This window comes from Triticum dicoccoides, chromosome 5A, assembly GCF_002162155.2.
Source record: "Triticum dicoccoides isolate Atlit2015 ecotype Zavitan chromosome 5A, WEW_v2.0, whole genome shotgun sequence".
Taxonomy (NCBI): Eukaryota; Viridiplantae; Streptophyta; class Magnoliopsida; order Poales; family Poaceae; genus Triticum; species Triticum dicoccoides.
The window spans coordinates 284,517,197-284,533,992 of NC_041388.1; the positions used below are offsets into that span (position 1 = coordinate 284,517,197).

The window sequence follows — 16,796 nt, forward strand, 5'->3', positions numbered from 1 at the left end:
GAAAAAAGGAAAAGTGGAAAAAAACTGAAACTAACTAGTGCAAAAGTTATTTTTCCAGGGAATGGACCGTGTTGAAAAAAGGAATGGACTGAAAAAAAGAAAAACAAGATAAAAAAATAACGTTAGTTGTTTCAGTGGAAAAAAACTGAAACTAACTAGTGCAAAAGTTATTTTTTTAGGGAATGGAACTAGTGCAAAAGTTATTTTTTCAGGGAATGGACCGTGTTGAAAAAAGGAATGGTCTGAAAAAAAGAAAAACAAGATAAAAAATAACGTTAGTTGTTTCAGTGGAAAAAAACTGATCTATGCCGGCAAATTCTGTTTTAGGGAATGAACCGTGTTGAAAAAAGGAAAAACAAGATAAGTCGACTCCGCTGGGGATCGAACCCAGAATCTCTGGTTTCGTAGACCAGCGCCTTATCCATTGGGCCACGGAGTCTTTGATGTTGTATGTTCTATTATTTTCTCTCTAGTATTCTATGTTTTGCGCATGCAAGGTTCATTTTTGGAGAGTACTGCTGCCGAATGAAAAACACAAAATTATGATTCTCATGCTTTAAACAGAATTTGAACTGTACGCAAGCTGTCAATTTGCCGGCATAGATCAGCAGCATAATCTGGTTCATTGACCGATCCTTACTCTCAAATCCATGGAGCGTTTTGCACCTGAAGGAAGCATCAAAATTCCTTTCTAAAATCTATAGCTTACTAGGCTCTGTTTGAGAGATCCAACAACAGTTTTACCAGAACTGAAAACATGCTAATACCAGAGGAAATAGGCAGTAGAGACAACTTGGCCAGCCCACACATGCTATCAGATCAGTACGGACACATGACACTACCAGAATGTGGGCTTGACTGCCGGTGCAACATCACCATCCACGGCTGCCACCAAATTTTCACCAGAGGGCAAAGGACAGCTGTTCTGAAACACGTCATCACTGCATGACTTTTGTATCCCGGTTTCTGCTCGACACATCAATCGTAATCCCGACACCAAAGGTTCAACTCTGTCCTCTTACCTTACTCATTAATCTAACGGTTCAAATGTTGGACACTAATGAGTCTGGCAGTGAGTACTCCATGACCCCTTCACCATAACCCACCTCACGGCTCATTCGGTTTAGAGGATTTCATAATGTAGGAATTTTATAGGATGACACTTGCCATCTTAAGGAATTGACTCGCCTCGTTCCTATGCGCAAAATGAGCTTTGAATGGATGTGTAATTTTCTCCGAAAACACAGGAAATGAATAGTATTCCTACGAAATTCATGTACACATTTTCTACAAACCGAACGCATCTATAGGAAATTTGCCTCCGGTATCCCTGTTCCTATGTGTTTCCTATGAAAATCCTCCAAACCAAATAGGCCCTCAAAACAGAGCAAACTTGATCACCTGCTGTTAGACAAGAAACAAAGTACAAGCCTGTGAACGGACAATGTGAAAATATAACAATGCAATAGACTATGCAAATACTCCCTCCGTAAACTAATATAAGAGCATTTAGATAATTAAAATAGTGATCTAAACACTATTATATTACTTTACGGAGGGAGTATAACTTATATAATTGTATCACGCTACAAAACTGGAGAATAAAACTGTAGTCCCTCTAAAATGCCACTTGACAATTTCTGATATGAATCAAGTACTAAGATATCTTAAAGATCTTACTTAATCTTAAAAAAACAGTTTTGCTAAAGCACATCTAGATGTGCCATAAGTAAAAATATATTTAGAATCAGCCCCAACCAAGACGAACCTATCAAGAACAAGATCTTTCATCAGTTCTAAAGGAGGAAAACTTTGAAGGTTCTTCTAGCCCCCGAATGCCTTCTGAGGATATTTACGGCCGTAGCCAGCTCGGTATCATTTTCCCCTGTGCTGTGAAAAATCTCAGTCGCTGATATCCATGTGCAAGAATTCAGTAGTTATGCAAAGCAAAAAAGATCAGAAAAAAGGCCGGCATTTTGCAAGTCTGTCGGAGACCAATTGAGGTCCAAAGAAGCTAATCTAGCGTCTCGAATCGGCCTTGAAAACGAGGCCGGAAAAGAAACCAAGATGGATGGATGCGTGCCTCAGAGTATTACGCAGTGGATATCACCAGAGCCGCGCACACTGGTGGTGCGCAAGCGCATTCATCCAGAATTCACCGAAGCTTTTGCATCATCATCGGCACGCAGACACCAAAACCACGAAAAAAGAACACATGAACTGAACCAAAAAGAAAAGGAGCGTGCCTCGAATCGGAGATCTCACCGGCATAATCAACGAACACAGCAGCCGAAACTCACGCAGCGCGGAACTGAAAGACGAAACCGGAACTCAACCAGCCAAATAAAATGAAATCACGAATTCAAAGGATGTGTGCCTCAGAGTATTACGCAGTGGATATCACGAGAGCTGTGCGCAATGGTGGTGCGCAAGCGCATTCATCCAGAATTCACCGATGCTTTTGCATCATCATCGGCACGCCGAAACCAAACCAACACATGAACTGGGCCAGAAAGAAAAGGAGCAAGCCTCGAATCGGAGATCTCACCGGCAAATCAAGAGCGAACACAGCAGCCGAAACTGACGCACCGCAGAGCTGGAAGACGGAACCGGAACTCGACCAGCAAATAAAGTAAAATCACGAATTCAAAGCAGAATAAGAACTCGGGGAAGCAAGCAGGCTGCCAGACGGGAGATGTATCTTCCTTTTAGTTATGGACAACAAAGGTTGGAGCTGGAGATGAGGAGAGGTGAGGCGAGGCGAAGGAAGCAGATGGATGTGGGTGGTCCATAAATACAGTTGGCTTTGCGGGGCGGCCACGGAAGCGACGGATGGCTGGGATTTGGCGATTTCGCGGTGGCCAGATGATTTGGCCCCCCAGCGTTTAGGGCCCTTTCGCTTCACGGGGAAAGCCAAGGAAACTTCAAAGGAATCGTTTCCTGCATGCTTTTCCCACTGTAGCTTCGTTCGGGACACGGAAATCGCTGCTTTTCCAATCCAATGGAAAGTTTCCACTCCCAGCTACGTATTTCCTCCGTTCCTAAATATGAGTCTTTTTATAGTCTAAATATAAGTTTTTTAGAGATTCTAATGCGACTATATACGAAGCAAAATGAGTAAATCTATACTATAAGAAAATTTATATTTAGGAACGGAGGAAGTACGTAGTTAGGAGTGGAAAAGACTTTTTAAAGATTTTAATAAGGACTAATATTTAAAAACGGAGGGAGTATCTTTGAAAGAAACCAAGCATCTATTTTAGCTCTTTTTTGGCTGCATTTGGCCTGGAGGAGAACAAAACAGAGAAATGAAAAACAAAAATACAAGAAGGGCGTCTCCTTAGTCTGAGTAGATGTTATTTTTTTCGAGAAATGATTCCTTTCAAACGGCTGATTTTTCTAGTGTTCCGCCGTCTCTTATGAACGATGTGTGCTCTAATGGACCCGTGCACCGCTTCCACGTTTTTTTTTCCGACGAAGGATGGATTTTATTATTCAAAATGAAATATCAAGATAATACAAACATAGTGAGGACACACCCAGCCTTTACATAGCTAGGATGCACACAGTCAACACTAACGCACACATACAAAAAACCGCCGGCAAATAGCAAAGTCATATAAGACCAAAACTATGCCTAAGCGAGAGAGAGAGAAAAAGAGCCTGTCCCGAAGCGTTCTAAATCACGATTGACAACCTACAACAATGACCATGTCCGCACCAATCATCTCATGACACCACAAGGACATTGACATTCTTCGACAGCAACGCCTTTGGGAAGGGAGCGACGCTCGAGCACCGTCGTCACCGGAACCAACCACCAAAGGGCAAATTCTAGGTTTTCACCTTGAAGAAACTGTCCGAGCATCTCCGAGCAATGCCTTCAACAAGGTAACGATGACGAAATATCGTCATTGCCAGATATAACCGACATGATTCTGACCTAGGTTTTCACCCCGGAGCTCGAGACCGGGGTACTCAAAAAGCACCACCATCGAAGTCAAGCATGTGTTGTCGTCACCATTTTTTCACGATCCTAGCAGCTACATCTGCTGGGTTAGAAAACCGACAGCCTCCACTGTGCAACCATACCCTCTGTGTTAAGACATCATCCACTGTGCACCGCTTCCACGTGCTGCCTTATCTTTTGGTTCGACTACTTCCATCCACACCTTTTTTTTCTCGTGCCTTTCTTCCTTCCTTCCTTAACTATCCAACCTCCTCCATAGCTCCATCACGTACGCAAGCAGCCGGGTAGCACCGGGATGCTAGCTCCAATGGAGACACCTACAAACAACCCCAGCATGTGCCCACCGGCCATGGCCACAGACGTAGCATGCAAGCAGCCGTGGCCATGCAAACCTCTGGTGGATGCTGGAATTTAGTTTATTTTGGACAGCCCAATAACTGTTTCAGAAATTTCTAATAAATTCTAAAGGCCCACTTAGCCTATTTGTGCAAGGCAAAGGATACTACTAAAGTTTAGTCCCACACTGCTAGTTTAGTGGGAGTTGGACCTCCTAATAAGGAAGGTTCTTTCCCCACTTGTATGAGCATGAGAACAAGAGGGACATCCACGCGCGCTCCTCCTCCGCCCGCCTCGCCTCGCCACGCGCCATGACGCGGGTTGCGGGATTGAGCCGATGTCTAAATTTTTGTCACGCACTACGGGTATACGAAAGGTCACTCGGGAGCTGGAAAGTTTTTGCTGTAGTGGATATTGAATACGAACGCTGCACCCTTCGGCTGCTGTCTGTTCGTTTCATCTCCCGCGTTCCCTTCAGCTCCCGGCGCAGCCTCTCGCCTCCTTCTCTTGCGCCTATAAAAGGGAGGTCGCTCCTCTCAGAGAGATGCACCAGAACCTCTTCCTTCTCTCGCCACAAGTTCCTGAGCACTGCACTACTGCTATGATCTTCCCCATCCCGGCTTGCGGCGTGCATCGCAGGTCGGGATAGTAGGCCTTCGAAACCGCATCTTTTGAGTCTTGTACGGGAGAAGGGTGATGAGGTTTTTGGGGAGCGCTCAGTGTGACTACTGGCTGCTTCATCACGGACGATCCGGTCGCCGACGACTACTTCCCCGACGACAACTTCTTCCCCGACGTCCACGATCTCCTCGACGACATGGCAGGCAAGGACATCGACCCCAAGTCCAGCACTTCCACTGCTGCTGTCCCGTACGTGTTCTTGCTCTTTCTGTTAGATGTCATGACACAGTTCTTTGCTCTACTTTCCGTCCTACATGTGTTAGGTTCTACTTCATATATGCAACTTCATCTAGTGTCTGTTTTAGATGTGTTTAGTTCAAGTTCATATATGCAGATGCTCTTTACCTTCTCTCTGTCCAAACGCATGACTTGTTTTATCTCTACTATATTAGTCATGCTTTATCTAGTATTTTTGTTAATAAAATCATTCGGTAAATTGCTCATATTTCCAACAATCCAAAAACCTTATTATAGGCAATTTACCCCAAGTGGTTTTGCTGCTTCCATGAGACCTCCTATGTTTGAGGGTATCCACTATAAGAGGTGGCGCGTGAGAGCAGTCTTATGGTTTCAAACCATGAGTTGCTATGACGCCACTCTCGGCAAACCTGAAGGAGAGCTTGATGCTCAACAGGCACAAGCTTTTCAGAAAATGGATACTCTGTTTAAGGCTGCTTTCTTGAGTGTTCTTGGTGAGAACATAGTTGATGCTTATGCGTCAATTGATAATGGAAAAGATATGTGGGATGCACTCGAGGCCAAGTTTGGGGTCTCGGATGCTGGCACTGAGCTGTACATCATGGAGCAATTCTATGATTACAGGATGACTGAAGAGTGCTCCGTGGTCGAGCAAGCTTATGAGATACATTCATTTGCTAGAGAACTTGAGCACTTCAGTTGTATGCTACCGGACAAGTTTGTTGCCGGAGGTATCACCACTAAGCTTCCTCCTTCATGGATGAACTTTGCTACCTTGCTGAAGCATAAGAGGCGGGAGTTTTCCGTCCCGGATCTCATTGGCACTCTTGATGTGGAAGAAAAGGCGAGAGCAAAGGACACACCTGCTCGAGGTATTGAGGGAGGATCTAGTGCCAATGTGGTACAGAAGCAGAACTTCCAGACCCACAAGTTCAAGAACAAGGGCAAGTTTGATGGAAAAGCACAGTTTGATGGGAGGAACAAGGCTGTGCAACACACGAACTTTAAGAAGAAGAATGGCAAGAAGAAAGGTGCTTGTCATGTGTGTGGGGATCCGGATCATTGGGCTCCTAGTTGCCCTAATCGCTATGACAAGCGTCATCCTGGGAAAGGCGGCAAGACCGCTAATGTTGTCATTGGAGACACTGACATGAAGGATGCTGGGTATGGTATATTTCCCACTATTCTTTCATTATGTCATTCTCCTGATTGGTTGATTGACACGGGTGCTAATGTGCATGTATGTGGTGATATTTCCATGTTTTCGTCTTATCAGACCGCAGGGACTTCAACCGTGCTGACGGGCAACGGTTCAAGTGCTTCTGTTCGTGGTGTTGGCACGGTCGATCTGAAGTTTACTTCGGGGAAGATCGTGCGGCTGAAGAACGTGCATTATGTCCCCTCCGTCAATAAAAATCTTGTTAGCGGATCTCTTCTGTGTAGAGATGGCTACAAGCTTGTCTTTGAGTCGAATAAATTTGTAATATCCAAGTATGGAACCTTTGTCCGTAAAGCCTATGAGTCAAGAGGTCTGTTTCGTTTATCCTTATCAGATGTTTGCAATAAAGTTGTTAATCATATTTGCAACAATAGTGAATCCAATGTGTGGCATTCACGTCTGTGTCATGTTAATTTTGGTTGCATGTCGCGACTAGCGAAGTTGAACTTAATCTCTAGTTTCACCACTGTCAAGGGATCTAAGTGTCAAGTTTGTGGGCAAACTAAGCAACCTCGTAAGTCTCACACGACTGCGGAAATGAGAAATCTTGCACCACTAGAGCTCATACATTCAGATCTATGTGAAATGAATGGTGTTTTGACAAAAGGTGAGAAGAAATATTTCATGACGTTAATTGACGACTCCACTAGATACTGCCGGGTGTATCTTCTAAAATCTAAGGATGAGGCTTTGAACTTTTTCAAGATCTATAAAGTTGAAGTGGAAAACCAACTTGATCGAAAAATCAAGAGGCTTAGGTCTGACCATGGTGGAGAGTATTTTTCCAATGAATTTGATGCTTTTTGTGCGGAACATGGTATAATCCATGAGAGGACGCCTCCCTACTCACCTCAGTCAAATGGGGTGGCCGAAAGAAAGAATCGTACTCTAACTGATTTGGTTAACGCCATGTTAGACAAATCGGGTCTCTCCAAGGCATGGTGGGGGGAGGCGATATTGACAGCATGTCATGTCCTGAACTGAGTCCCCACAAAGAACAAAGAGATAACTCCATTCGAGGAATGGGAGAAGAAAAGGTTAAAACTCTCATATCTGTAAACATGGGGTTGTTTGGCGAAAGTCAATGTTCCAATTCCAAAGAAGCGGAAGCTTGGACCAAAGACTGTGGATTGTGTTTTCCTAGGATATGCTTTTCATAGCATTGGCTATAGATTCTTGGTTGTAAAATATGAGATACCTGACATGCATGTCGGTACGATCATGGAGTCGAATGATGCGACTTTCTTTGAAGATATCTTTCCCATGAAGGATATGGCTACCTCATCTAATCAGGAGATGCCTAGTTCATCGAATCAGGAACTAGTTACAATTACCGGACCTACAATTTTGATGGAACACTTTGAAAGTCATGTGGAGGAGAACAATGAAGTTCCTATTAGGAGCAAGAGACAGAGGACTGCAAAGTCTTTTGGTGATGATTTTCTTGTGTATCTCATAGATGACACTCCCAGTTCTATTTCAGAGGCCTATGCATCTGAAGATGCTGACTACTGGAAGGAAGCAGTTCGTAGCGATATGGATTCCATCTTGGCGAATGAAACCTGGGAGATAACTGATCATCCTTATGGGTGCAAACCTATAGGATGCAAATGGGTATTCAAGAAGAAAGCTTAGGCCTGATGGTACTATTGAAAAGTACAAGGCTCGGCTCGTGGCTAAGGGTTATACGCAAAAGGAAGGTGAAGACTTCTTTGATACTTACTCACCTGTGGCTCGACTGACCACTATTCGAGTTCTACTTTCACTAGCTACCTCACATGGTCTTCTTGTTCATCAAATGGATGTTAAGACTGCTTTCCTAAATGGAGAGTTGGACGAGGAAATTTATATGGAACAACCAGATGGGTTTGTACTAGATGGTCAGGAAGGAAAAGTGTGCAAGTTGCTGAAGTCTTTGTATGGACTCAAGCAAGCACCCAAACAGTGGCACGAAAAGTTTGAAAGAACTTTAACAGCTGCAGGCTTTGTTGTAAACGAAGCTGACAAATGTGTGTACTATCGCCATGGTGGGGGCGAGGGAGTTATCCTTTGCTTGTATGTTGATGACATTCTGATTTTCGGAACAAATCTGAATGTTATTAAGGAGGTCAAGGATTTCCTATCTCGCTGTTTTGAGATGAAGGATTTAGGAGTGGCTGATGTCATTCTGAACATCAAGTTGTTGAGAGATGATGATGGTGGGATAACATTGCTTCAATATCACTATGTGGAAAAGATCTTGAGTCGCTTTAGCTATAGTGACTGCAAGCCCTCTCCAACACCATTTGATGCGAGTGTGTTACTTCAAAAGAATCGAAGAATTGCTAGAGATCAATTGAAATATTCTCAGATTATTGGCTCGCTTATGTACTTAGCGAGTGCTACAAGACCTGACATCTCTTTTGCTGTTAGCAAACTGAGTCGGTTTGTCTCAAAACCAGGAGATGTGCATTGGAAAGCTCTAGAAAGAGTTTTGCGTTATTTGAAAGGCACTGCTAATTATGGAATTCACTACACCGGGCACCCAAAGGTGCTTGAGGGTATAGTGACTCAAACTGGATCTCAGATGCTGATGAGATAAAGGCCACGAGCGGTTATGTATTCACTCATGGAGGTGGCGCTGTTTCTTGGGAGTCTTGCAAGCAGACCATCTTAACGAGGTCAACAATGGAAGCAGAACTCACAGCACTAGATACAGCTACGGTCGAAGCAGATTGGCTTCGCCGGCTCTTGAATGACTTGCCGATTGTTGAGAAACCTGTACCGGGTATTCTTATGAACTGCGACAATCAAACTGTGATCACGAAAGTGAGCAGCTCAAAGGATAACATGAAGTCATCAAGACACGTTCAGAGAAGGTTAAAGTCTGTTAGAAAAATGAGAAACTCTGGAGTTATTGCATTGGATTATATCCAAACGTCTAAAAATCTGGCGGATCCTTTTACTAAGGGTCTATCACGTAATGTGATAGATAATGCATCGAGGGAGATGGGTATGAGACCCACAATATGAGTTGTTCACAGTGGTAACCGATTCTTTGTGATCGGAGATCCTGTGAATTAGATGTGGAAGACAAGCTGTTGGTCAACTGGGAGGAGAGTACCCTTACTGTTAAAATACCACTCCATAAAGATGCAATACTCTCCAAATCAGCATGGCAGGTTGATGTATATCTTAATGTGTTCTAAGTGGCTCTTTGAAGCAGAGATGTTGTCCTGCAGAACATCTTTTGAAGAACGCACCTATATGAGTCTGATTGTTAAACGTCGCAATCTATGAGAATAGGGTTCTCTCTACTAAACTCATGAAAGGTCTCGGAGTATGACGCATAAGCTCCACCCGCGGGGAAGACCCACGGTAGCCACGTATCGGTGAAGGCTTTATGTGAAGCTAGATTCGCAGAAAACTTGCAGTTTAAGGCCCAGTCCACTGTTCAAGTTGCTTACTAGTGTAGCATAGAGTTCTAGGTGGAAGTTCAACTTAACAGTCTCTACTGTAGTACCGGTATATAAAACAGTGTTTTGGAACCAAAGGAAAATTTATGTGTGCCTCTGGGATCTGGTGGGGATTGCTGGAATTTAGTCTATTTTGGGCAGCCCAATAACTATTTCAGAAATTCCTAATAAATCCTAGAGGCCCACTTAGCCCATTTGTGCAAGGCAAGGGATACTACTAAAGTTTAGTCCCACATTGCTAGTTTAGTGGGAGTTGGACCTCCTTATAAGGGAGGTTCTTTCCCCACTTGTATGAGCATGAGAACAAGAGGGACATCCACGCGCGCTCCTCCTCCACCCGCCTCGCCACGCCACACCTCGTCACGACGCGCCGCGGGTTGCGGGAATGAGCCGAGCCGATGTCTAAATTTTTGCCACGCACTACGGGTATACGAAATGTCACTCGGGAGCTGGAAAGTTTTTGGTGTAGTGGATATTGAATACGAACGTTGCACCCTTCGGCTGCTGTCTGTTTGTTTCATCTCCCGCGTTCCCTTCAGCTCCTGACGCAGCCTCTCGCCTCCTTCTCTTGCGCCTATAAAAGGGAGGTCGCTCCTCTCAGAGAGACGCACCAGAACCTCTTCCTCCTCTCGCCACAAGTTCCTGAGCACTACGCTACTGCTACGATCTTCCCCATCCCGGCTTGCGGCGTGCACCGCAGGTCGGGACAGTAGGCCTTCGAAACTGCATCTTTTGAGTCCTATACGGGAGAAGGGTGATAAGGTTTTTGGGGAGTGCTCAGCGCGACTACTGGCTGCTTCATCACGGATGATCCGGTCGCCGACGACTACTTCCCCGACGACGACTTCTTCCCCGACGTCCACGATCTCCTCGACGACATGGTAGGCGAGGACACCGACCCCAAGTCCAGCACTTCCACTACTGCTATCCCGTACATGTTCTTGCTCTTTCTGTTAGATGTCATGACACAGTTCTTTGCTCTACTTTCCATCCTACATGTGTTAGGTTCTACTTCATATATGCAACTTCATCTAGTGTCTGTTCTAGATGTGTTTAGTTCAAGTTCATATATGCAGATGCTCTTTACCTTCTGTTTGTCCGAACGCATGACTTGTTTTATCTCTACTATATTAGTCATGCTTTATCTAGTATTTTTGTTAATAAAATCATTCGGTAAATTGCTCATATTTCCAACAATCCAAAAACCTTATTATAGGAAATTTACCCCGAGTGGTTTTGCTGCTTCCATGAGACCTCTTATGTTTGAGGGTATCCACTATAAGAGGTGGCGCGTGAGAGCAGTCTCATGGTTTCAAACCATGAGTTGCTATGACGCCACTCTCGACAAACCTGAAGGAGAGCTTGATGCTCAACAGGCACAAGCTTTTCAGAAAATGGATACTCTGTTTAAGGCTGCTCTCTTGAGTGTTCTTGGTGAGAACATAGTTGATGCTTATGCGTCAATTGATAATGGAAAAGATATGTGGGATGCACTCGAAGCCAAGTTTGGGGTCTCGGATGATGGCACTGAGTTGTACATCATGGAGCAATTCTATGATTACAGGATGACTGAAGAGCGATCCGTGGTTGAGCAAGCTCATGGGATATAGTCATTTGCTAGAGAACTTGAGCACTTCAGTTGTATGCTACCGGACAAGTTTGTTGCCGGAGGTATCATCACTAAGCTTCCTCCTTCATGTAGGAACTTTGCTACCTTGCTGAAGCATAAGAGGCAGGAGTTTTTCGTCCCGGATCTGATTGGCACTCTTGATGTGGAAGAAAAGGCGAGAGCAAAGGACACACGTGCTCGAGGTATTGAGGGAGGATCTAGTGCCAATGTGGTACAGAAGCAGAACTTCCAGCCCCACAAGTTCAAGAACAAGGGCAAGTTTGATGGAAAAGCAAAGTTTGATGGGAAGATCAAGGCTGTGCAACACACGAACTTCAAGAAGAAGAATGGCAAGAAGAAATGTGCTTGTCATGTGTGTGGGGATCGTGATCATTGGGCTCCTAGTTGCCCTAATCGCTATGACAAGCGTCATCCTGGGAAAGGCGGCAAGACCGCTAATGTTGTCATTGGAGACACTGACATGAAGGATGCTGGGTATGGTATATTTCCCACTACTCTTTCAGTATGTCATTCTCCTGATTGGTTGATTGACACGGGTGCTAATGTGCATGTATGCGGTGATATTTCCATGTTTTCGTCTTATCAGACCGCAGGGACTTCAACCGTGCTGATGGGTAACAGTTCAAGTGCTTTTGTTCATGGTGTTGGCATGGTCGATCTGAAGTTTACTTCGGGGAAGATCGTGTGGCTGAAGAACGCACATTATGTCCCCTCTGTCAATAAAAATCTTGTTAGCGGATCTCTTCTTTGTAGAGATGGCTACAAGCTTGTCTTTGAGTCGAATAAATTTGTAATATCCAAGTATGGAACCTTTGTTGGTAAAGGCTATGAGTCAGGAGGTCTGTTTCGTTTATCCTTATCAGACGTTTGCAATAAAGTTGTTAATCATATTTGCAACAATAGTGAATCCAATGTGTGGCATTCACGTCTCTGTCATGTTAATTTTGGTTGCATGTCGCGACTAGCGAAGTTGAACTTAATCCCTAGTTTCACCACTGTCAAGGGATCTAAGTGTCAAGTTTGTGTGCAAGCTAAGCAACCTCGTAAGTCTCACACGACTGCGGAAATGAGAAATCTTGCACCACTAGAGCTCATACATTCAGACCTATCGGAAATGAATGGTGTTTTGACAAAATGTGGGAAGAAATATTTCATGATGTTAATTGACGACTCCACTAGATACTGCCGTGTGTATCTTCTGAAATCTAAGGATGAGGCTTTGAACTTTTTCAAGATCTATAAAGTTGATGTGGAAAACCAACTTGATTGAAAAATCAAGAGGCTTAGGTCCGACCGTGGTGGAGAGTATTTTTCCAATGAATTTGATGCTTTTTGTGCGGAACATGGTATAATCCATGAGAGGACGCCTCCCTACTCATCTCAGTCAAATGGGGTGGCCGAAAGAAAGAACCGTACTCTAACTGATTTGGTTAACGCCATGTTAGACACATCGGGTCTCTCTAAGGCATGGTGGGGGGAGGCGATATTGATAGCATGTCATGTCCTGAACCGAGTCCCCACAAAGAACAAAGAGATAACTCCATTCGAAGAATGGGGGAAGAAAAGGTTAAAACTCTCTTATCTGCGAACATGGGGTTGTTTGGCGAAAGTCAATGTTCCAATTCCAAAGAAGCGGAAGCTTGGACCAAAGACTGTGGATTGTGTTTTCCTGGGATATGATTTTCATAGCATTGGCTATAGATTCTTGGTTGTAAAATCTGAGGTACCTGACATGCATGTCGGTACGATCATGGAGTCGAATGATGCGACTTTCTTTGAAGATATCTTTCCCATGAAGGATATGGCTACCTCATCTAATCAGGAGATGCCTAGTTCATCGAATCAAGAACCAGTTACAATTACCGAACCTACAATTTCGATGGAACACTTTGAAAGTCCTGTGGAGGAGAACAATGAAGTTCCTATTGGGAGCAAGAGACAGAGGACTACAAAGTCTTTTGGTGATGATTTTCTTGTGTATCTCATAGATGACACTCCCAGTTCTATTTCAGAGGCCTATGCATCTGAAGATGCTGACTACTGGAAGGAAGTGGTTCATAGTGATATGGATTCCATCTTGGCGAATGAAACCTGGGAGATAACTGATCATCCTTATGGGTGCAAACCTATAGGATGCAAATGGGTATTCAAGAAGAAAGCTTAGGCCTGATGGTACTATTGAAAAGTACAAGGCTCGGCTCGTGGCTAAGGGTTATACCCAAAAGGAAGGTGAAGACTTCTTTGATACTTACTCACCTGTGGCTCGACTGACCACTATTCGAGTTCTACTTTCACTAGCTGCCTCACATGGTCTTCTCGTTCATCAAATGGATGTTAAGACTGCTTTCCTAAATGGAGAGTTGGACGAGGAAATTTATATGGAACAACCAGATGGGTTTGTACTAGATGGTCAGGAAGGAAAAGTGTGCAAGTTGCTGAAGTCTTTGTATGGACTCAAGCAAGCACCCAAACAGTGGCATGAGAAGTTTGAAAGAACTTTAACAGCTGTAGGCTTTGTTGTAAACGAAGCTGACAAATGTGTGTACTATCGCCATGGTGGGAGCGAGGGAGTTATCCTTTGCTTGTATGTTGATGACATTCTGATTTTCGGAACAAATCTGAATGTTATTAAGGAGGTCAAGGATTTCCTATCTCGCTGTTTTGAGATGAAGGATTTAGGAGTGGCTGATGTCATTCTGAACATCAAGTTATTGAGAGACGATGATGGTGAGATAACATTGCTTCAATCTCACTATGTGGAAAAGATCTTGAGTCGCTTTGGCTATAGTGACTGCAAGCCCTCTCCAACACCATTTGATGCGAGTGTGTTACTTCGAAAGAATAGAAGAATTGCTAGAGATCAATTGAAATATTCTCAGATTATTGGCTCGCTTATGTACTTAGCCAGTGCTACAAGACCTGACATCTCTTTTGCTGCTAGCAAACTGAGTCGGTTTGTCTCAAAACCAGGAGATGTGCATTGGAAATCTCTAGAAAGAGTTTTGCGTTATTTGAAAGGCACTGCTAATTATGGAATTCACTACACCGGGCACCCAAAGGTGCTTGAAGGTTATAGTGACTCAAACTGGATCTCAGATGCTGATGAGATAAAGGCCACGAGCGGTTATGTATTCACTCATGGAGGTGGCGCTGTTTCTTGGAAGTCTTGCAAGCAGACCATCTTAACGAGGTCAACAATGGAAGCAGAACTCACAGCACTAGATACAGCTACGGTCGAAGCAGATTGGCTTCGCCGGCTCTTGAATGACTTGCCGGTTGTTGAGAAACCTGTACCGGGTATTCTTATGAACTGCGACAATCAAACTGTGATCACGAAAGTGAGCAGCTCAAAGGATAACATGAAGTCATCAAGACACGTTCAGAGAAGGTTAAAGTCTGTCAGAAAAATGAGAAACTCTGGAGTTATTGAATTGGATTATATCCAAACGTCTAAAAATCTGGCAGATCCTTTTACTAAGGGTCTATCACGTAATGTGATAGATAATGCATCGAGGGAGATGGGTATGAGACCCACAATATGAGTTGTTCACAGTGGTAACCTATTCTTTGTGATCGGAGATCCCGTGAATTAGATGTGGAAGACAAGCTGTTGGTCAACTGGGAGGAGAGTACCCTTACTGTTAAAATACCACTCCATAAGGATGCAATACTCTCCTAATCTGCATGTCAGGTTGATGTATATCTTAATGTGTTCTAAGTGGCTCTTTGAAGCAGAGATGTTGTCCTGCAGAACATCTTTTGAAGAACGCACCTATATGAGTCTGATTGTTAAACATCGCAATCTATGAGAGTAGGGTTCTCTCTAGTAAACTCATGAAAGGTCTCGGAGTATGATGTTGGGAAACGTAGCAGAATTTTAAAATTTTATACGCATCACCAAGATCAATCTATGGAGTCATCTAACAACGAGGGAGAGGGGAGTGCATCTACATACCCTTGTAGAGCGCGAGCGAAAGCATTCAAGAGAACGTGGTTGATGGAGTCGTACTCGTCGTTATCCAAATCACCGATGACCTAGCGCCGAACGGACGGCACCTCCGCGTTCAACACACGTACGGTTGGGAAGACGTCTTCTCCAACTTGACCCAGCAAGGGGGAAGGAGAGGTTGATGGAGATCCAGCAGCACGACGGCGTGGTGGTGGAAGCAACGGTGATCTCGGCAGGGCTTCGCCAAGCTCAGGGAGAGGGAGAAGTGTCACGGGAGGGAGAGGGAGGCGCCAGGGGCTAGGGTGCGGCTGCCCTCCCTCCCCCCACTATATATAGGACCCCTAGGGGGGCGCCGGCCCTAGGAGATGCAATCTCCAAGGGAGGGCGGCGGCCAAGGGGGGTGGGTGCCCCCCAAGCCAAGTGGGGCGCCCCCCCACCCCTAGGGTTTCCAACCCTAGGCGCAGGGGGAGGCCCATGGGGGGCGCACCATCCCACTAGGGGCTAGTTCCCCTCCCACTTCAGCCCATGGGGCCCTCCGGGATAGGTGGCCCCACCTGGTGGACCCCCGGGACCCTTCCGGTGGTCCCGGTACAATACCGATTACCCCCGAAACTTTCCCGATGGCCGAAACTTGACTTCCTATATATAAATCTTCACCTCCGGACCATTCAGGAACTCCTTATGATGTACGGGATCTCATCCGGGACTCCGAACAACTTTCGGGTTACCGTATACTAATATCTCAACAACCCTAGCGTCACCGAACCTTAAGTGTGTAGACCCTACGGGTTCGGGAGACACGCATACATGACCGAGACGACTCTCCGGTCAATAACCAATAGCGGGATCTGGATACCCATGTTGGCTCCCACATGCTCCTCGATGATCTCATCGGATGAACCATGATGTTGAGGATTCAATCAATCTCGTATACAATTCCCTCTGTCAATCGGTACGTTACTTGCCCGAGACTCGATCGTTGGTATCCCAATACCTCGTTCAATCTCGTTGCCGGCAAGTCACTTTACTCGTACCATAATGCATGATCCCGTGATCAACCACTTGGTCACATTGAGCTCATTATGATGATGCATTACCGAGTGGGCCCAGAGATACCTCTCCGTCATACGGAGTGACAAATCCTAGTCTCGATTCATGCCAACCCAACAGACACTTTCGGAGATATGCGTAGTGTACCTTTATGGTCACCCAGTTACGTTGTGACGTTTGGCACACCCAAAGCACTCCTACGGTATCCGGGAGTTGCACAATCTCATGGTCTAAGGAAATGATACTTGACATTCGGAAAAGCTATAGCAAACGAACTACACAATCTTTTGAGCTATGCTTAGGATTGG

The 16,796-nt window shown here is 44.8% G+C and overlaps 3 non-coding genes across 3 annotated transcripts; all 3 read right to left on the bottom strand.

Annotated features, from left to right (window-relative positions):
• Window positions 1–366: 366 nt before the first annotated feature.
• TRNAR-ACG lies at window positions 367–439 on the bottom strand. The gene has a single exon. It is a non-coding gene; the product is annotated as a tRNA-Arg (tRNA).
• A 1,638-nt stretch (window positions 440–2,077) lies between these two features.
• Window positions 2,078–2,187, bottom strand: LOC119304586. Its single transcript, XR_005148370.1, has one exon. It is a non-coding gene; the product is annotated as a small nucleolar RNA Z188 (small nucleolar RNA).
• Window positions 2,188–2,371: 184 nt separating this feature from the next.
• Window positions 2,372–2,481, bottom strand: LOC119304587. Its single transcript, XR_005148371.1, has one exon. It is a non-coding gene; the product is annotated as a small nucleolar RNA Z188 (small nucleolar RNA).
• Between the last annotated feature and the right edge of the window lie 14,315 nt (window positions 2,482–16,796).